Here is a 22,475-nt window from a genome sequence, read left to right as displayed (position 1 = left end):
GTCTGTACCTTAAGATCAAATTTAATGCTGTCAGAACTCGAGAAGTCATGGGGCCTGGGAAAAAAAAATAGAAATGAGAGGGTGTGCTGCCTGTGTGATTATCCCGGTATTGAGTAAGCAAAGCATCTCCTTACGGAGTGTACTTCCCTTGATAGGCAAAGACTACTAGCTCTTTGGTCTGCCGGTATGGCTGGGAACATACATGTGGAAGAACTGTTGAACATATTTGTGTGCCAATAATAATGCCTGCATTTTTTATGGGATCACTTTCTGGAAAATTATTTTATTCTACAGAACTGTGGGCCTTACGGCTCCACTGTCCTTGCTTGGCTGGGGCATTGTGTGGGGTGTATGTAGCTCTTATTATTATCTTGGAAGTCTAATGGACCTGTTCCTCCTTTTTATTACATGTAGAATGTATTACATGTCGTTTGTCAATCCTAAACAAAATAAAAAAATACATTTCCTACAATATTTCCCTGCGTTAATTTACTTACTGTGGGCAAAGTCCGCTAAAGTTTCATGGGCAATTTTAACGTTTCTAAAATGTGCTATGCACAAAAGAAAATATCTATTATCACAGCCAACAGGTAACTAACTCTTGGCCACTGTTCCCGAGCAATAGAAAGAATATTTTTAACATTTTGGTCTTATTCTTATGATTGCCAGTCGTTTATTTACTTGAGTGTTTTTATGTGCTTGTTACATCTATTGTAAGATTTGAATGGGATAGGATAACTATTTCTTATCGGAAACACAATTCGCATTGCTTACTGTTTTACTTTCCGAAATAAGCTTGAAACCTGACTTAATTACCAACAGAGTTGTACAATTACAGCTTTTAAAAATAATTTTGATTAAAATATCTTATTACATTACCAGTCCTCTGTATTCAAGGATTATAGTAACTATAAATACCTAATTGCACTTGTGGTGGGCCGGACCCTTTGAGAACATTCTGTACTCTTGTTATTAAAATTAAAGAATAAGGCCTATAATCTCCCTATCGCTAAGGAAAATACCCTACCTATCTAAAGAAACTGAAGGTGCTCGTCAGATGTCGAAGTCCAAAGTAAATCTGTCCTCTGTCCAAATTTACCCTACCTGACCCTACTACTAAATATAACTGAAGTAAATAAGTCAAGAGAATGTCTCTTCTTCCCTTGATCTTCTCTTCGCTTTGGATAGTCCTTTTATATACGTGTTTCCTTTTGGATTATATACTTCTTAGCATAATCTCCTTTGCTAGTCTTTCTTATCAGCTCTTGTAGTTTCTCAAGATAATTCTTGGTTCTTGTGCTTTTTGTGGTCCTCTTTGCAGTACTTTTCTTTACAGTAATTCCTCACACTCCCGTCAACACATATATGTTCTATTTGCTTAGCCTTTTCCAAATTATATTGATTTGTATTTCATCTCAGGCTTTCTTTGTCAATGTTACTCTCTGAGGCTTACTGTTCTTTTGTCTTGTTCAATGGCGCGTCTTATCTCCTCTTACTCATTATATATTTCACGGTTAGATTTTCTCCAGACATCAACCTTGAATATAATCTGGTTCTTGCCCTTTCTCCTAGAGGTTCCCTTCCCAGTCTCTGTTGGCTCCCCTCCTGGCTTGTTTAAATCTCACTGTTATATCTTGTTCACTTTTTTTGTTAACTGGAGTCTTGAATACTACTTCTTGCTCAGGATTGGGATGCGTTCCTCTCCTCATATACCCCCGGTCATTCCCTGCTGCGTTATATGCTATTCGTTCTCTTAGAGTTTTACAGTTCTAATCATTTAACTTTCTGGTTATTCTTTTGTCTATAGGACTGCGAAGAGTTAACTTCACGTAGATAAATGATTTCCTGGTGGCCTCCTGTTGTCTGAAATTCTCCCGGTACCTTGCATTATGAGGGAAATGGTTGTAGGGCTCGGCTCCCGCTCGGGTACTGCTTCTCGCTCTGTTTGCTGTTGTTCGGTTTCCCGTTCTCGGTTCCTCGTGTGCCGTTTATACAAACGCTGGTGCTCGGAAGGCATTCAGACTTTCCGTCACGGTAGTCTCAGCACTGTTGTTTGGGCATCCTGCCAACCACTCTGCATGTGTGGTCACACCACTACCAGTTAACACTTCCTTTTTTTCCACTTCCTTTGTGGTTCGGCACACCGGGTCTCCGGTCAGTCACACTCCGCTGCTCTGGTTTTTCAAACTTGTATGCTGCGTGATCTGGTTGGGCTCCAAAAGGTGTGGTGAGATCAGGGGCTTCCCCTGCACATAGTACTCTTCTTCTCTCAATCTGCTCTTACTCATCACAGTTAAATACACGTCTATGTTTAAACAGACATTGTCCTTAGTTTCTCCACATAGATTTCTTTTTACTATGTTTAAACAGACATTGTCCTTCGTTTCTCCACATAGATTTTTTTTTACATTGTCTTCAGCCAAACTTGTAGTAGCCATAGTGCTCTTTGTTTGTGATTATAAACTACCTCCCCTTGTTGGGGGCCTCGAAGGGCTTTGGCAACTATGTTGACCCTTCCCACCACCGCAGGTTCTTTTTTATGGCCAAATTTCTTGATTATCTCTCTGTCCACTCCTCCTCATCCTCTCGTGCCCCTTTCCTTTGCCTTTCTGCTTTTTCCCCTCTGCATCTTTTACTCATCTCCACTGTTCTTTCTTTCTCTCCTTAATTTACTCTCTTCTCCTCTGTTCTCCCTCTTCCTCCTGTCCTCCTCCTTTCCTTCAGCTCTTCAACTCAGCTATCTTTCTCCATCTCTTACTCCTCTGAGACGTCTCCTTGTTTTTGTCTCATTTTTCATGCCAGTTCCTTGCTGTTCCACATTTTCTTCTCCTCTTCTCCCCTGCCAACTCATCTCCTCTCCCTCTCCAACAACAATGTTTATGTTTTGCCATTGGTCTTGGGGAACATGTGTATCTTACTTTCCTGTTCTTGGGTCCAGATTCTGGCATGTTGCTTCCATAGCGAATTCTGCCAATTAGGGGTTGTTCTCAGAATTATATCTGGCCTCTTTGTTCTCTATCAGGAATGGCACTTACAGATATCTGGGGTAAATCGACACTTGATTGATTGCTGAAACAGTTTTCTCTGGTGCAAAGACCTCCCCGTTTCCAGCCAGCGACTTAGCTCCTGCTAGCAGTTCTAGCACACATGCTGGTTGATCCCCCGACCGCTGTGAATGTCAAACTCCTGGCTTGGAACGGACAGTTTATCACCACCATTGAAATGGCAAGCTGAATAATCGAACTCCAGACTTTCTCGCCTGGGAAGCCATGCACAGCCTCTTCTGACCCGTACTTTTTTCTTGCTGAAGATTGCCAGATTTTGCCATCAGACAACTTTTCCCACATCTTTTTATCAAACCCTTTCTACTGTGAAGTAGGGGCGACCTCTGCACCATCTTATGGTAATGAGGGCTCTGAGGTTCCATAGCAGAACTAAGTACATTGGAGACGCAAGAGATCTCTCTGCGGCTCACAGCACGACTTACCCAGGAAATCAAGCTTTTCTTTGACTGCCTGTTTACCTGTCCCTTTGCTTGAAGTCTACAGGCAGTGCCTTCTCCATTGGGTGTTAATGGAAAATCCGCATCTGTTCTATGTGTCCTCTGCAGAGTTGGGACTTGGGCTACACCCCAGGCTGTGATTAAGTATTATTTCAGGGACCCCTCTCTTGGTCCGATCCTCTTTGTGCATTATTATGTCCCTAATAATGACTATTGCACTGGTTATTCCTGCAGAAGACCCACCCAGCAGCTTGGTGCTTGAAGCACTGTGAACTTGAGGACAGAGAGCGAAACGTGTGCTGACAGAGTCGTGCCTCCATATGGGTTTCAGTTCTTTTGGGCCTCATTGCGGGTATGGCGATAAGTGGTAAAATTGGAGGTAACTAAAATACCTCCAGTTTTACCACTATGCCAAATTATGAGTTTTGGCTTCGAGCAGAAAATTTACCGCCAGCAAACCCTGGAGGTAAATCTTGTCACGCAACGCCCAAAAATCGGCAGAATTGGCGGAATTACTGCATCAGTAATTCCACACAAAAAGTCCTATTCGGTCCAAATGACCCAACATAAATGGGGATTTACACCACTACCACCACATGTAATCAGGTTGAAATTCCGCCTGACCAAGTGGCGGTAACAGTAAATCCGTTCGAGGTATTACCGAGGATTTTCCTCTGAAATACCTCCAAACTCGTAATGAGGCCCTTTTTATGCTATTGAAGAGATACTCTGTACCCACTTTAGAGCTGCCCTACGTCCTGTAGAAAGAGGGCATAGAAGACCAGTGCAAGAGTCACTAAGCTGGGTAGCTTGTACGTTTTGTAGCACCACAGAAATGCCACACCAATGCAGTGTAATTTTGCACTGGAATTTTTGCTAGTTTGCTAATATAATGCACCCGCCTAACCCCCCTTACTTTCCAACTCTTGCCATTTTCTGTTTGTACGAGGCCATTCCTGTTCCAAGTCTTTCATATCTTCAAGCTTTGATATTCATCTTTGTTCTTAAATTCAAAGGTTTCGTTTTTATTGAAGTACTTGAAACAAATGCCTACACAGCAAAATCCTTTAGGATACACTTAATACGCATATATCATGCATAGCTCGGGAGCGCCACACACTACGGATACACATAATACGCAGATACCATGCATAGCTCGGGAGCGCCATGCACTATGGATACACTTAATACTCATATATCATGCATAGCTTGGGAGCGCCACACACTACGGATACACATAATACGCAGATACCATGCATAGCTCGGGAGCGCCATGCACTACGGATACACTTAATACGCATATATCATGCATAGCTCGGGAGCGCAAGGCACTACGGATACTCTTAATATGCATATATCATGCATAGCTCGGGAGCGCAAGGCACTACGGATACTCTTAATATGCATATATCATGCATAGCTCGGGAGCGCAAAGCACTACGGATACGCTTAATAAGCATATATCATGCATAGCTCGGGAGCGCCACGCACTACGGATACACATAATACGCAGATACCATGCATAGCTCGGGAGCGCCATGCACTACGGATACACTTGATACGCATATATCATGCATAGCTCGGGAGCGCCATGCACTATGGATACACATGATAAGCAGATATCATGCATAGCTCGGGAGCGCCATGCACTATGGATATACATACTACGCAGATACCATGCATAGCTCGGCAGCGCCAGGCACTACGGATACACTTAATACGCACATACCATGCATAGCTCGGGAGCGCAAAGCACTACGGATACGCTTAATAAGCATATATCATGCATAGCTCGGGAGCGCCACGCACTACGGATACACATAATACGCAGATACCATGCATAGCTCGGGAGCGCCATGCACTACGGATACACTTGATACGCATATATCATGCATAGCTCGGGAGCGCCATGCACTATGGATACACATGATACGCAGATATCATGCATAGCTCGGGAGCGCCATGCACTATGGATATACATACTACGCAGATACCATGCGTAGCTCGGCAGCGCCAGGCACTACGGATACACTTAATACGCACATACCATGCATAGCTCTGCAGCGCCAGGCACTACGGATACACTTAATACGCACATACCATGCATAGCTCTGCAGCGCCAGGCACTACGGATACACTTAATACGCATATATCATGCATAGCTCGGCAGCGCCAGGCACTATGGATATACATACTACGCAGATACCATGCATAGCTCGGCAACGCCAGGCACTACGGATATACATACTACGCAGATACCATGCATAGCTCGGCAGCGCCAGGCACTACGGATACACTTAATACGCACATACCATGCATAGCTCTGCAGCGCCAGGCACTACGGATACACTTAATACGCACATACCATGCATAGCTCGGGAGTGCAAGGCACTAGCCCACCTAAAGCTGCAGACTAATTGGACATTTGGAACGTAAAATGGAGAGAATGCAGCAGTAATTGTTCAGTAAAAATGTTCAGGATTCTTGTGACATGCTTGTTCAAGGAGATGTCTTGTACCCATTATCTGTCAGCCTCTTTTGGGTGCAGTCGATCCCGAGAGCTACTTATTTGGGGAACTTACGTCACTTTTACCATCATGTTCCTCTCTCTCTCTCTCGAACGTTCCATCTCTTGATGCTCGTTTTCACCACGGCACTTCCTGTGCTAAGCCAGCCCCCCCTCTGGGTTAAATTCATCCGAAAGGCGCACTCTACTCACCCCAGCCTTTCCATTCGCAGCCCATGCCGCAGCCTGCACACGTTAAAGCGAAGCATATGGCCGTCATAAGGTTCTTGTCATTTGCGCTGTCGAGCGGCACGATCATGACAGGAGAATCAGTCAGAATTTTTGACAGTCTAATAACCACCATATGTGTCTCTGGGTTTGACACTCTCTAATTACCACGTTTGAGAGTGGACAGGATAAGGACGGCGGTGGTCGTGTGCACGCAGGATGAGAGAAAGCACAAACGCGCCATTGCCCTATTCGTGTGACTTGCTAGACTGGGCGCGCGCCATCGCCACTGTTACTATGGGCAGATTCTGTCACTCTTCATTGCTATTGTGATGTTATGTACCCAACCTAACAACTGTATCAGAATGCCCTGATACTAGCCCCCCATGGAAACCTCTTCCAGGGGGCTTTCACTATTGTGCAGGTAGATGTTTAGTGTACATTCTAATGTTTATAGATATATTATTGTAACCGTATGAATCAGAACTCAGTTCCACAATCTGAACACCATATTATCCTCAAAATATGGTCATGCTATGTTTTTACTATGAGCTTTTTTTTAATTACATTTGCAAAGGGTATTTTAAAAACTAAGATCAGACTTATTTCCACTCAGCAGCTTGAGGCCAAAGGCGCGTTACGCCGTTCTTCTAAATGCCAAGGGCCCATACCTATTATAGTGCGGGAGAATGGAAGATGCTTTCGATTGTTCTGAATGTCTAGAGAGAAGCTTAAAGCTCTCTGGATAATCATTTCTTCTGCTGTGTCAGCGCTCTGAGTCCTAGGTGTGTAGCGCTATATAAGAAATACATTATTATTGTGGAAAAACAAATGTGTGTAAGTCGAAATAACAGGGAGAGAAGCCATTAAGATAACTAGGATCTAAGTTAGCAATTCATAAGTGCTGCCTTGCAAAATGCCAAACCCTTTGGTTCGCTGCAATCAAAAGGAATGACCACTCTGAGTAATTGCACGGCAGTAGATAGTTCCATGTGCACTTCCTTGGGTCCTGAAATACCCTGACGGCACCAAAATCACATTTGCAAAGAAGGGTAACATGCTTCCTAATGGCTTTCATTCAGTGATTCGGTGACTCTTCAAGTGCTATAGAGTTGGAATGTGATAGGTTGCCATGAACTCGTTCAATAAAAAGCCAGCTATACAGGGCTTCTCAAATAAAACTCAGTGACAAAGTGGTAAACCATAAAAGCAAGGGAAAACATTGAGATATCTTTTCCCTACTTGATAAGTCTTGGAGTAATCTGATGCCTTCTCCTCACCCATGGAACATGTCGATCAGGTAAATTGAGTACACATCGAAGAGACGACATTGCTGTAGCCAGTGTGGAGAGTGCAGACGGGCAACAGCGACTTAGTTCTGGGTTGGAGCCAGGACTTCCACAAAGAGCGTAGGAGGTTTATTTATTTTTTCTTTAACATGGCCACCTCGTTGATCTGGGGCCACCTTTGGTGTTTTCAATGGGTCACAAGACCACGTAAAGGAGGGCATTATTTGAGACTGTCATTATCGGATGTAACTCATTTGCATTGCCAATAGATCTCCCATTCAGATATTTATTTAAAGCCAAGCCAGCAGTGGGTATGGCTTGTATTGCATGTCCCAGGAGGCATTTTAGGTCCATGCAAGATCTGTATGAGTGACTAGAGTGCTGTGGGTGGGAATTAATTTGATTGAATTGAGTGACTGTGATACTAGACTAGACCAGCATGGAATGGAGGGCATTCAAATGATACTGGGCCCTTTTCAGTTGGGCCCTTTTCTCTCCCCTATCGCACTCTCTAACTGCAGAGTCCCTCGAGGCTCTATCCTCTCACCATGGCTCTTCAACATCTACCTTGCCCCTCTGATCTCCTCCTCCTCCTCTCCTCACCTCTAGTGTTATGCAGATGACACGCAGCTCTCCTTCAAGCTCCCTTCTACTTCCTCCTTTTCCTCCTCTCTCATCCCTGACTGTCTGACTTCTATTCAGTCCTTGTGTGCTTCCAATGATCTCTGCCTAAATGCCAGTAAGACTGAGATCCTTCTCATTGGTACACCCTCCCCCCTTCCCTCCTGCCCTCTGGCCACCCTCTATGGGTCCCCTCACTCTCTTGTGAGGCAAAACACCTTGGTGCCATCTATGACTCCTCTCTCTCCTTCTCTCTTAACATTGCAGACCTTGCCAAGAAGGTCCACTACCAGCTGCACCTCCTCAGTGGCATTCTACCTTTCCTCACCTTCTCCCAGAAACTCAATGTCTCCAGAGCTCTGGTCCTTTCTAGGCTCGACTACTGCAACACCCTCTTCCACAATCTCCCTTTTTCCTCACTTCGCCCCCTTCAACTTATCCAGAGTAGGGCCGTGAGACTTATCCTTGGCCTCAAGCCCAAGCACCGTATCGCTCCAGCCCTAAAGTCTCTACTGGCTCCCGCTTGCTGCTAGGATCAAGTTCAAAACGCTCTCATCATCCACAAGCCTTTCTGGGGCCTGGGTTCCCCGATGCATCCAACTCTCTCTCTCCCTAAATACCTCCCTGCTAGAGCACTTAGGTCTTCTAGCTCCAACCATCTGCAGATCAGACGTTTCTCCAAGCAGTGAGTGGGGGGGGGTGTATATCCCTCTCCTCCACAGGAGCCGGCCTCTGGAATAGTCTCCCTGGCCCTCTCAGGCTTGAGCTGGATCTCCTTAAGTTCCAGAAGCTACTCAATGCCATCCTTTTCTCTTATTCCTTCCCTCTCCCACTCCCCTGCTAACACCCCTGTCTGCTTCAGTGTTTGGCTGCCTGGTTCTCATGGGTTCTACAGGACACCAGGCCCCCCGCCCGCCCAGTCCATCCCCACCCCACGCATTTAGCATATGGACCCTCACCCTCTTCACCCCATGCGATCCCTGGCACTTGCCGTCCTGGCCTCCCAGGAGGGCAAGGGCATGATATAAAGGTGGTTACACCCCTATGCACCTTAATACTTTGCATTCCTTCCTTCTCACCCCTTCCCTCCCACTTCCTGTTACTGCACTTGCACGATCAGAATGTCCAAGTCCTAGTAGGACTGTTAATGTTATCTTTCTCCCTTGTTCCCGCCCTTCTTTTTGTCTTGCCGCGCCAAGAAACACAATTTGTTGCATAGGCGCCTTACACATTTCCAATAAATAAATAAATACTGCTCGTGGGCTTGCTATCACCCAAGAAATATTCATTAACTGACAGAGGAAGCACCTGGAAACAGAGCCTGGCAGGGCCAATCGACATGCTGTTTTAGAGCAATAGCAAAGGTAAGTATTTTTAAAAAGTGCACTGAGCACTAGAAGCTCCACTCAGTTATGCTTATGAGGGGGAGTGTTTGAATGGAAATGTTTTTCTTGCAATCCCTGCAATACAATGTAAAGCAAAATACAATCACTCTCAGATGAAATGAGTTCAATAACGACCGAAACCATTTTGACTAAAATCTCAACTTTTTTCCAATACATAAAAATCAATTTCCCCAAATCCATAGTCCATCTCTCTCATCCTCATGTGACCTTTATTTCACAATCTTTTTGTAAAAGAGCAAGACGTTTTGCCCTTTTCACTACACGAATCCAGACTGTGCAAGCCCAAATGGTTCCATCCTGACCATAACTGCTCCCTTTTTAAAAAGCCCAGCCATCCTAATGAAAGGGATATTGAACGACCCTGTTCTCGGAAAAGAGTCATGCTCACAGCTAAGACCCTAAACCATTGAACTAGAAATGCTTAAGATATTATCCAGAGCTTCCTCAGACATTCCAATGGTCTATATGATTTATTCAGCGAAAAAGCCATGAGACTGTAAGATTTCATTAGTAAACCACAAATTAGCCCACATCCCCTATCCTTCTGAATCACGCCTTTTCATATCCTCTAGTTAACTTTCTCCTACTGTCTGAAGAATGTAAAAGCATCATAGTGACCCAAGTACTAAAATTATGGGTCAAGGCCAATATTGTGGCCATGTCAAGCAGAGATGGAGGGGGGGGCTACCATGCAAAAACTCCTAACCCACTCCTACCCCTGAGGAGGGTGGGGGCAGTTGAGAGGGTCCCAATTCCTAATCCTACCCCTCGTGCCAATTTATACACATGCAGTACAGCTTTGTCTGACACCATGCCTTTGGAACAGAATGCTTGCAGTCGGCATGCCTGAAATGAGCAACAATGTACAAGAAGAAGGAACCAGCAGCCATCCCACGCCACACAGTCAGCGGTTCTTCTGTCAGAGATAAGGAAAGAGAGAAACCTGGCAACGGAGAACCTACACGGCAGCAACCGGAAGCCGCGGTGCACTCTTCAGCAGAAACTCCCTGCAGTCCATGACAGAGTCCCTAGACCACCAGAGAATCAACAGGGGAAATCCTACTCTGGAACAAAGCTCACTTACCCTAGGGGAGCCACGGAGAGGCCCCTTAACATGAATTTGGACATTCATTTTCTGAGCCACCATTCATATTCCATGGAGGACCTGCGCAGAGGAAGTGGGTGGGGCTTAACTATTTGTGAAATGTACTTCTAACACCTCCCAGTTGGGGAAGACTGGACCAAATCGGCCAGGGCTAGTAATCCAATAGTGGGATGAAGGGGAGCATTGATAGGACAGTAGGAAAAAGTATGTTGTGGTTAGTTACAGTGAGGTCAGAGGAGGAGGTTGCTGATTGAGAGGCCAGCAGGATGAAGGAAAGCACAGTATAGTGTGGAGGTAAGCTCTTGGTTAGTGAATGCAAGTAGTAATGCGCTGATAGTGGAATTGCTGCAAGTGTGCTTAGGGGAAGGAGTGCAGGGAGTGAATGTGAAGTGATTTTTTGAGTGTAAAGGGTATCTGGGGTGGAGTGGTAGTTGTAGTGCAGAGGAGGGAGTTGTAGTGCACAGGGTGGTGCAGTGGTTATGAGGACAGAGTAGGAATATCAAAGGGTGGAGGGAAGGCCTAAAAAAGAGTGAGTGAGTGACTTTGGGGGGATATAGGCGAAAGACGCAGGGAATAGACCGAGTTGAAAGTAGGTGGAGTAGGCAGCAGGAGAGTAGTTGGAGGCGGACATCAAGGGAAAGCAGGAGAGAAAGAAGTATGTGAATTGGACAAAAGCCAGGGGTACTAGAACAATGTGTCTGAGTTGCATTATTCCTTACATTCCCATTAGAACACTAACCACTGGACAGTATATGGGGAGTTAGAAAGTCACATAGGGCAGTTAGTCAGATAAGGCATTGGCCTTTAATGACATCACGTCCAGAATAAGGGACTCCCAATGTACCCTATGAGTGATTAGAGAGAAGGAGCTGTGTCTGCTCTGTAACACTTAATCTTCACTTCACTAGCGGAGGGCTCTGAAAAGGTTGGCTCCCTCACAAGTGATCCAGATTTATTTTTTTTGCAGTCAAGGAATCAAAGGAGTGGAAGACGCCTGCTTTTATATGCAGTGGTCAATAGGGGATTGGACAAAAGCAAGCCTGTTTTAAAGGGGTCCAATCCCTGTCCTGTAACAAGTGGTCCTTTCCTTCTTTCATCATACACAACGTGCCTTGTGCTATAGAAAGTGAAGGCGACAGGAAGGATGGAGAGGTACACTGATGTCAGGCTAGTCTTTTGTTTAGGATGTGACCTTTGATTACTGTTCCCAGGACTTCGCCTGCTGAGGTGCTGTACTGCTGGATAGATGTAGTGCCTGACCTCACAAATGATCAAACGAGATGCATAGTCTTTCAGTCTCTTGTGCTGCTGGCTTGCAGATACAGGCTGTCCAACTAGAATACACAAAAGCCTTCCATAGTTTACCTGGGCTCACAGTGTCGACATGTGTATGATTTACATCAAATGTGACTTTAATAAGTATGACCATTACCAGCCAGCATATCGCAAACTCTCAGGTATGGCTTATGTTTAAAGATTAAACTGCCACCAGGATGATAATCCACCAGAACTATGTAGTTTTGGAACCAAGGTGCAGATTTAAATGCAGTCTCTGTGCTGAAGTGGCTTTGATATCACCCCAGTTCCCAGGAGGGTTTCAAAGTAAGGTCCCAGGCATACAGGAGAAACCAGCGTCCACCCGGTGTTCCTTCAAGGGCCCCACCAAATCAACAGTTGTTTCCCCCGCTTCCACAACCCAGTAGGGGGCATTTGTCGAACTTTGTCAAGTAGTGGGAAAGCATCACCACCGACAAATGGGTGCTCAACATCATTTGTCAGGCTCACAACCTGGAATTCATGGCAACATGCCCTTCCATTCCTCCCATTCAGAAAAAGGAGCAACACCAATCCTTCTTCCTGCAGGGGGTTTAAGACTTTCTAACAAGGGGGACAATAGAATTCGTCCCATCGCACCTCCTGGCCTCCTGAGTGTACTCCAGATACTCCCAGTCAGAAAAAAGTCTGGAAGATGGAAACCCATACTGGATTTCAGGAAACTCTAGTTCCTAAAGTCCCAAAAGATATGCATGGCCACACTACAACACATTCTAGACCAGCTGGAACAAGGAGACTTCCTCTCCTCTCTGGACTTGGAAGATGTGTATTTTAATATGCCCATACATCGATGACACATACGTTTCCTCTGCTTCATAGTGCAAGGCAAGCGCTATCAATTCAAGGTGCTACCCTTTGGCCTAAAGTCAGCACCATGAGTGTTCACAAAATACCTAGCTCCAGTGGCAGCCAACCTCCGGCGCTCGGGCATCTACATCTACCCTTACCTGGACGATTGGCTAGTGTACGTTCCATTCTTGCCACTAGCAGCACAGCACATTGAGGAGACCATCCGGTGTCTAACATCTCTGGGATTCTCCATCACTTTTCCGAAACCCTGCATAAAGCCTGCTCAACGCTCACTGTACCTAGGCTCACACCTCAACACCCTAGTATGTCTTGTCACCCCCACAGAGGAGAGAGTCAACTCCATTCTACACAAAGTCCAGCGACTGTCCAAATTAATGATGGCATCCGTCCACTCCATCAAGTCTCTGCTAGGTATTATGTCCTCATGCATCCCTTTAGTCCCTCACTGCAGGCTCCACATGAGGCCTCTTCAGGAATTCCTGAACTCCCGCTAGCAACAGGGTCCTAGGAAGACAACCGGCTCCTCCCATCACCTATCCATAAACGCTCTCCAATGGTGGAGTCATCACAACAACCTCATACAGGGAACTCCCTTCCGCCTCCCAATACACCAGGCTACAGTTACCACAGATACCTCCCTAAAGGTGTGTGGATCCCACAAGGGACAGTACCATGCCGGGCGCTATGGCAACCCGACAACAAAGCCCACCACGTCAACGTCCTATAGTCCTTCAAGCCACAACTTCAGAACAAGGTAGTTTGCATCTTCACAGACCACACCACCACCGTGTTCTACATCCAGAAACTGGGGGGTACCCGCTCTCCCGTCTTGTCCACCGAAGCACAGGCGCAGTGGTACTGGGCAGTAGTGCACATGTTTGTCATCCATTTCCCCCTCCTGGGGATTCACATTACCATTGCAGACTCCCTCAGCAGGAAGCTCCCATCCTGCCACGAATGTGGGCTTCATCGGGCTAGATTCTCCTCCTCTTCTCTCATTGCGTGCGCCCACAGATAGTTGTTCCCACAGTGTTGAGAACGCCTTCTCTTTCCCATGGAAGGGACTGTTCCTCTATGGCTTTTACTTCCCCTAATCCTTCAAGTTCTAACTGCACGAAACAGAACTAATGCAAAATTATTCTGGGGCTCCAGCATGGCCACGCCAAATATAGGTAATACGATGTGCCTCACCTGTCAATGGCCCCTTATATCAAACTGCCTCCTCTTCCCGACTGCTGTCCCAAGTCGGTGGTTCAGTGCTACACCATGATCCGGCCTCCCTGAACTTAGCGGCTTGGCTCCTGCAACCCTCGAATTTGGGCACATACCATTTGCCTCTAGAACGCAAACATATACTTGCCAGGGCAAGAGCATCCACTACGCTGTTATGTTATAAGCACAAATGGACGTGTTTTACAACTTGTTGTTTATCCCAGCAGCTCCACCCGCTCCAGATCCAAGTTACTCAAATCTTGCTATGCCTCCTGTCTCTAGCTAAGGCAGTTCTGGCACAATCATCCATCAGAGTGCATTTAACAGCCATTTCCTGCTATACATGCACCGCAGACCAACCTTGTCTCTGGTCACAAAGACACCTACGAGTTCCTCAAGGGACTATTTCATGCGTTTCCCCCCTGTACAAGCCTCGGCTTCAGCTTGAGAACTAAATGTGCCTTTCCAAATTAATGGGTCCTCCATTTGAGCTTCTACATCTTGCTCTGCTGAAATTACTCTCCTGAAACACAGTATTTGTAGTTGCCATCACTTCAGCCAGGTGAGTAGGATAATTACAAGCATTATCCTGCAAGCCACCATACCTAACATTTCACCAATCCAAGGTTGTTCTCTGAACTAACCCTTTGTTCATGCGTAAGGTCCCTTTATCCTTTCCCCTGAATGAACCGCTACTGGTGCTGTGTTTTCTTTGGCTCTCCCTCTTCTCCAGTGGAAGCGAGCCTTGAACTGAAGTTTTATGTGGCCCACACAGGAGAATTCTGCCAGTCATCACAAATATTTGTGGTGTTTGGACCTGTGGGCAGAGGCAAAGTCCTAGAAAAATCTTCCATTTCCAGATTGCTATCGGAGGGCATTTCACACTGCCATGAACTGGCCAATAGAACCCTGCCAGGAAGACCAAGAGCACACTCTACCAGTGCCGTGGCATCTACTTTGACCTTCCTCTCTAGTGTCCTCCTGCCCAACATCTGCAGGGCAGTCGTGTGGAGGTCTCTCCCTACCTTCACAAGGTTCTACTGCATCAATGGGGATTCCAGGGAGACGTCCCTTGTCAACCAAGAGGTTGTACCGCCTTCCATTGTTTATGTATATGTACTGCTCTATAATCGTATTCAATAAAGATGTGAATCCATGAAAGATCCAATGATAAACAAGTTACTTACATGTAACTCCTGTTCTCCAGCATTGGAATTTTTCATGGATTCGCATGCAACCCTCCTGCTTACGTCTTCTTGGTTCCTACTGCCACAATACACGCTCTTCAAAATCTGAAGCAGGCCACCAGGGGTGGAGCTAAGAAGGACCTATGTCATCTGCTTGGTCAATTTGACCCAAAGTGACACTGATAGACTAAAAAAGTGACCAGCTAAACTGCTTTAATATTACTGAGGTTTCCCAGCCTGACGGGAATATTCAACAAGCATGTGAATCGTATTCAGTAAGCATGTGAATCCATGAAAAATACCAATGCTAGAGAACAGGAGTTACAGGTCCTTGTGTAAGCTTCCAGACTCTGAAAACGGTGTGAATGCCCAATGGCTTGTCCACATGTCTAGAGGCAATACTGAGATGCTAGCCCATGAACTTCCAAGTAGGCATATGTGGCCAGTGAATTTACTGTATCTGTAAACTATCTGTAGTAGTTCAGAGGAAGGAGGTGGAACAAATGGTAGTATTCTTGTATTCTTTTCATTAAAATAATATGAAATCTCATCCTAACCCATATGACTAGTTACATATCAAAGTTAAAAAAAGGGGTCCAGGAGAATGACTCCCTTCTCCTGGAAAGGCTTCGTCCAGCCTTTTTTTTTCAAATAGTTCTCAGTAAACATGTGAATGAGATCCTGTAATCCTTCTTGGGGATTTTCCCACCTTTTCTGATTTTGCTTCAAGGCTTTCATTACAGTTCCTTGTTTTCTCCTTTTTGGATTCTTGCAGTGTCTCTAGGTGGCTTTCTATCTTTGGATTACACTTCAAACACTCTGTGGACTTCATGAACTGTCCTTTACCTTTTTTTAAGGTATTCACAAGGTATTCACAACCACTGGGGCGAGTATAGTTAGTCCCCTGAGGCTCTTTGTGCCGTGTTCCCTTCCCAGCTCTCCAGCTGCTCCGGGTTCCTTTATTCTGATAGATTGGCATCACTAGTTCCTCCTCTGGGGTTCGGTTGTCTCTCGTATCTTGTGCACGTCTAGCGTGTCCTCTCTTACAGCGCAAGTGCATGGCTCTGCAGAGCCTTTCCAGTTAACAGTCTCTGTGTTCTTTGAGGACCAGTCGGTCCACCTCTTCTGGGTCACGCCACCACCTCGCTCTTGGGCATACACAGTTTGGCTCTCTGCCCTCTCTGTGTTTCTTCCGCCTCGAGGTTTGTGGCGTCCTGTAGGCTGGGGATCTCCCATGACTCTTTGGTCTCTCGCCAGCTTTGAACCTGCCGGGTTCCACCAACAACATACGTTGGTCCTTCTTCTGTTTTTTAAGAGGAAGTACTGGTCCCTCCCCTTGTCAGGGGTACTGATCACCCCTGACTTCTTGTTACCAACATGATAAACACAACCCCTTGTTGGGACTTTTCATCAAAATTAATTTCATATTTGATGTAATCAGTGATGTCATAAATTACATTTGTGAGGTCATCTTTGATGTCCTGGGTGTTAGTCTTAGCAGTGGACGGCAGTTACGCAAGTTATGGTTGCTTAGCTTACCATAACAGGCGAATTTCTGGGGGTTTTCGGCTTTACTTGTAACCATAACGTCCCTTTAACAAAGTTCTTTCACTGAATATACATAAAAGCAGGTAATTTACAAAGGTAACATTAGCCAAAAGGTGAAAGTGCTTTAAACTAAATACGAGTACTATATAAATACACACAATGACATTAGTAAGCGGGTCAGTAAGCCTCGTCTTGATGTTTTGGTAGGAGAAAGAAGGAGATATGGCTCAAGAGAAAGTGAGCCAATTCATCGAATACACCTGGGCTCCCATCTCCCCTAATGGAACAGGTGAGCGAATTGCAGCGCTAGATCTGGGCTCACGGCGCTCATCCAAAAGCCACCCTGCAAGGAAGTTTCGTGAAACAAAGGTGCACACGTAAGAACTCAGGAGCACATTAACCCAGCAACTGTTGCTCTTTAAATAATGCGGATAGAAGCTGCAAAGAAAGATTGCATCACCACCCAGCGCAGGGGCCCAGAGGTTCCTGGGAAGAGTGTACTGGGGCATAAATCCCAACACAGCACGTCGCCGCGGATTTATAACAGGCCTTGACCAAGGCTCCCCAACAGAAGCAAGCAAGGACACGCGCACGCGCTCGCACTCACTCTCTCACTCTCCCCAAATGATATCTCCGTGTCGCATTAATCATTCCCCACCACGTTCGGTTTACAGTCAGCAACTGCCCACGCTTATAAGTTAAGTATTTTTGACAACTCCTCACTGGGGACGCAAGTTAGTTTTTATGAACTTTTAGTTTGAAAAATGAACAGAAAAACTATTGTTTATTAGTAGATCTCATATCGAAAATACTTTTTTTAATAGAATCTACATGACTGCTTATATTTTGTATTCAGTTGAATTGTCGTCTGCCATTTCAACCTTTTTTTTTATATTTACTTTAAAAATATATAATGCACAAGTGTCAGGTCTGGGTACACCCAACTGCGAAAGCACATTTTTAAATCTTAACAATCGTACCGGTACCGTACATTTTCATTAAACATTAAACATAAGATGGCAGTTCAATGATCATATCATACTATCTATGAAAACAAAGTCCATGCTGTTGGAATTTCCGCCTCGGGAGGATAGCGCAGGGGCAACGTGCTCGCCTTGGAAGCAAGTCCACACGGAGCAACACGGGTTCGATCCCCGGGTTCGCGCTTAGAAACATGCGGGTATTTCATTGAAAGTGTATACATTTACTAGGGAAGCATTACAGACCCTTGTATGTGTGATGGACTGCAGAATGTCTTGGAATGAGAATTCATGTGTTGCCTGTTTGAGAGGAGAGCTATTTCCTCAGCCAGGGATGGGGCACATGCAAGGCTTAGTGTCTGATTCTTCATGCTGTTGTGAGGGATCGTCGCCTCACTGGAGATGGGGGACGTCATTAATAATATGCATTAGCATAATGGCAAATATGCGCCCTTAATGTGATTTTGCATGGCTTGCTGCATTCCTTTGGGGTATGTCTGGCTGTGCAGCGCAGCCCTGATCAGAGGGATTACAGTAATGTCACCTACATTTCCAGCTTCTGTGCTCAGGGACTAGCTGTGTGCAGACTCGGTGCTTCTGCAATGGCTTATTTGGGAATCTACTCTGACTTTGGAGCAAGGAGTTTGTATGATATGCACAGGATTTAACAGCTAGTCACTTAACACAAAGGTCACCCTTATGCGACATGTCTCGAAATGTAGGTGGCATTGCTCAAACTCCAATAAATTAGGTTCAATGTTTCTGCTTTTTTTACCAAAACATCTTGCGGCACCCAATTCATTTCTATCCACTGGCATTCATTGTGCCAGGTATAGGCTATGCTGTTGGGATGGACCTGGGTATGCTTGGATCCATGTGTAGCCAATGGCAGGGATAGGCTATGCTGTGGGGATAGGCCTGGGTATGCTTGGATTCATGTGTAGCCAATGGCAGGGATAGGCTATGCTGACGGGATGGGCCTGGGTATGCTTGGATTCATGTGTAGCCAATGGCAGGGATGGGCTATGCTGTCGGTATGGGCCTGGGTATGGTTGGATTAATGTGTAGCCAATGTCAGGGATAGGCTATGCTGTCGGGATGTACCTGAGCATGCTTGGATTCATGTGTAGCCAATGGCAGGGATGGGCCATGCTGTGGGCATGGGCCTGGGTATGCTTGGATTCATGTGTAGCCAATGGCAGGGATAGGCTATGCTGTCGGGATGGGCCTGGGTATGCTTGGATTCATGTGTAGCCAATGGCAGGGATGGGCCATGCTGTGGGCATGAGCCTGGGTATGCTTGGATTCATGTGTAGCCAATGGCAGGGATGGGCCATGCTGTCGGGATGGGCCTGGGTATGCTTGGATTCATGTGTAGCCAATGGCAGGGATAGGCTATGCTGTTGGGATGGACCTGGGATAGGTTATGCTGTTGGGATGGACTTGGGTATGCTTGGGTTCATGTGTAGCCAACGGCAGGGATAGGCTATGCTGTTGGGATGGACCTGGGTATGTTGGATTCATGTGTAGCCAATGGCAGGGATAGGCTATGCTGTTGGGATGGACCTGGGATAGGCTATGATGTTGGGATGGACCTGGGTATGCTTGGATTCATGTGTAGCCAATGGCAGAGATAGGCTATGCTGTCGGGATGGACCTGGGTATGCTTAGATTCATGTGTAGCCAATGGCAGGGATAGGCTATGCTGTCGGGATGGGCCTGGGTATGCTTGGATTCATGTGTAGCCGATGGCAGGGATAGGCTATGCTGTCGGGATGGGCCTGGGTATGCTTAGATTCATGTGTAGCCAATGACAGGGATAGCCTATGCTCTTGGGGTGGACCTGGGATAGGCTATGCTGTTGGGATGGACTTGGGTATGCTTGGATTCATGTGTAGCCAATGGCAGGGATAGGCAATGCTGTTGGGATGGACCTGGGATAGGCTATGCTGTTGGGATGGACCTGGGATAGGCTATGCTGTTGGGATTGACCTGGGTATGCTTGGATTCATGTGTAGCCAATGGCAGGGATAGGTTATGTTGTCGGAATGGACCTGGGTATGCTTGGATTCATGTGTAGCCAATGGCAGGGATAGGCTATGCTGCGGGGATGGGCCTGGGTATGCTTGGATTAATGTGTAGCCAATGGCAGGGATGGGCTATGCTGTCAGGATGGACCTGGGTATGCTTAGATTCATGTGTAGCCAATGGCAGGGATAGGTTATGTTGTCAGGATGGACCTGGGTATGCTTGGATTCATGTGTAGCAAATGGCAGGGCTAGGCTATGCTGTCGGGATGGGCCTGGGTGTGCTTGGATTCATGTGTAGCCAATGGCAGGGATAGGCTATGCTGCGGGGATGGGCCTGGGTATGCTTGGATTCATGTGTAGCCAGTGGCAGGGATAGGCTATGCTGTCAGGATGGGCCTGGGTATGCTTGGATTCATGTGTAGCCAGTGGCAGGGATAGGCTATGCTGCAGGGATGGGCTTGGGTGTGCTTGGATTCATGTGTAGCCAATGGCAGGGATAAGCTATGCTGTCAGGATGGGCCTGGGTATGCTTGGATTCATGTGTAGCCAATGGCAGGGATAGGCTATGCTGTCGGGATGGACCCTGGGTATGTTTGGATTCATGTGTAGCCAATGGCAGGGATAGGCTATGCTGTTGGGATGGACCTGGGTATGCTTGGATTCATGTGTAGCCAATGGCAGGGATAGGCTATGCTGTTGGGATGGACCTGGGATAGGCTATGCTGTCGGGATGGACCTGGGTATGCTTAGATTCATGTGTAGCCAATGGAAGGGATAGGCTACGCTGTCGGGATGGGCCTCAGTATGCCTGAATACATGTGTAGCCAATGGCAGGGATGGGCTATGCTGTCGGGATGGACCTGGGATAGGCTATGCTGTTGGGATGGACCTGGGTGTGCTTAGATTCATGTGTAGCCAAAGGCAGGGATAGGCTATGCTGTCGGGATGGACCTGGGTATGCTTAGATTCATATGTAGCCAATGGCAGGGATAGGCTATGATGTCGGGATGTACCTGGGTATGGTTGGATTCATGTGTAGCCAATGGCAGGGATAGGCTATGCTGTCGGGATGGACCTGGGTATGGTTGGATTCATATGTAGCCAATGGCAGGGATAGGCTATGCTGTCGGGATGGACCTGAGCATGCTTGGATTCATGTGTAGCCAATGGCAGGGATAGGCTATGCTGTCGGGATGGACCTGGGATAGGCTATGCTGTTGGGATGGACCTGGGTATGCTTATATTCATGTGTAGCCAATGGCAGGGATAGGCTATGCTGTCGGGATGGACCTGAGCATGCTTGGATTCATGTGTAGCCAATGGCAGGGATAGGCTATGCTGTCGGGATGGACCTGGGCTTGCTTGGATTCATGTGTAGCCAATGGCAGGGATAGGCTATGCTGTCGGGATGGGCCTGGGTATGCTTGGATTCATGTGTAGCCAATGGCAGGGATAGGCTATGCTGTTGGGATGGACCTGGGTATGGCTGGATTCATGTGTAGCCAATGGCAGTGATAGGCTATGCTGTTGGGATGTACCTGAGCATGCTTGGATTCATGTGTAGCCAATGGCAGTGATAGGCTATGCTGTTGGGATGTACCTGAGCATGCTTGGATTCATGTGTAGCCAATGGCAGGGTTAGGCTATGCTGTCGGGATGGACCTGGGTATGATTAGATTCATGTGTAGCCAATGGCAGGGATAGGCTATGCTGTGGGGATGGGCCTGGGTATGCCTACCAAAAAAATCTGGATTGAAAGTGGATTGCTACTGGATTTTCCCAAACATTTAAATCCTCTTTAAATACTCTTTAACTCCAGAAACTCCCATTGTACTCAGTGGATTGGTGTTGGCTTCCTTTTGGTTTCATGCACCCTGAAATATGTTAATTAGCAATCCTCAGTGGAATGCAATCCCAAAACAATCCAAGCAATCCAATCCCCAAACAATCCACTAAAAATCCAAAAACAATCCAATCCCCAAACAATCCACTAAAAATCCAAAAGCAATCCAATCCCCAAACAATCTACAAGCAATCCAATCCACTAAAAATCCACTCCCCAAACAATCCTATAAAAATCCAAAAGCAATCCAATCCCCAAACAATCCAGCAAAAATCCCAAAACAATGCAATCTCCAAACAATCCTATAAAAATCCAATAGCAGTGCCATCCCTAAATAAATCCAAAAGCAACGGATTACATCTGGCTTCCTTTTGGCTTAATGCACCCTCGTAGAGATCCAAAAGCAATGCAATGCAATCCCCAAATAAAACTTTTGAAATCCAAAAGCAATTAATGTAGTCACCAAATAATACTTTACAAATCAAAAAAACAAAGCAATCCCAAAAATATCCTTTAACAATATAGGCATTGTTTCGGTTAATGAACTGGGAATAAATTTAGGAGTTTAACAAAAATAATGTTTACTATAATCCTGAAAAGAAACGCTTAAAACACACATTTGGTGCACCTTGTTGAATTGGGCTTTAAAAGCCTCACTGTGGTTCAATTGCTGCCCGTTTCAGAGAGTTGCATTTTGAATTGTTTTTAGAACTATAGTGATGACTTATTAGGTCAGTCATTTAGGTAAAATGGCCATGAAAGTCAAGACCATGTAATGGCATATTAACTATATTTAAAAAGAAGCGGCGCATATTTTTTCCCCCACTAAATTTATTAAAAAGAGGCAGAGATTCAGACACTGTGTGCATAGCA

At 46.0% G+C, this 22,475-nt stretch overlaps 1 protein-coding gene across 2 annotated transcripts in view; it reads left to right on the top strand.

Annotated features, from left to right (window-relative positions):
• TRAPPC9 (trafficking protein particle complex subunit 9) overlaps window positions 1–22,475 on the top strand; it is a 3,490,818-nt gene that overhangs the window by 2,255,214 nt on the left and 1,213,129 nt on the right. The gene's annotated exons all lie outside the window — the stretch shown is intronic.

The sequence above is a fragment of the Ambystoma mexicanum genome, chromosome 5q (genome assembly GCF_040938575.1).
Source record: "Ambystoma mexicanum isolate Mex_15411 chromosome 5q, UKY_AmexF1_1, whole genome shotgun sequence".
Taxonomy (NCBI): domain Eukaryota; kingdom Metazoa; phylum Chordata; class Amphibia; order Caudata; family Ambystomatidae; genus Ambystoma; species Ambystoma mexicanum.
The sequence above is the reverse complement of the archived record's forward strand: the minus strand, read 5'-3'. Positions and strand labels throughout refer to the sequence as shown.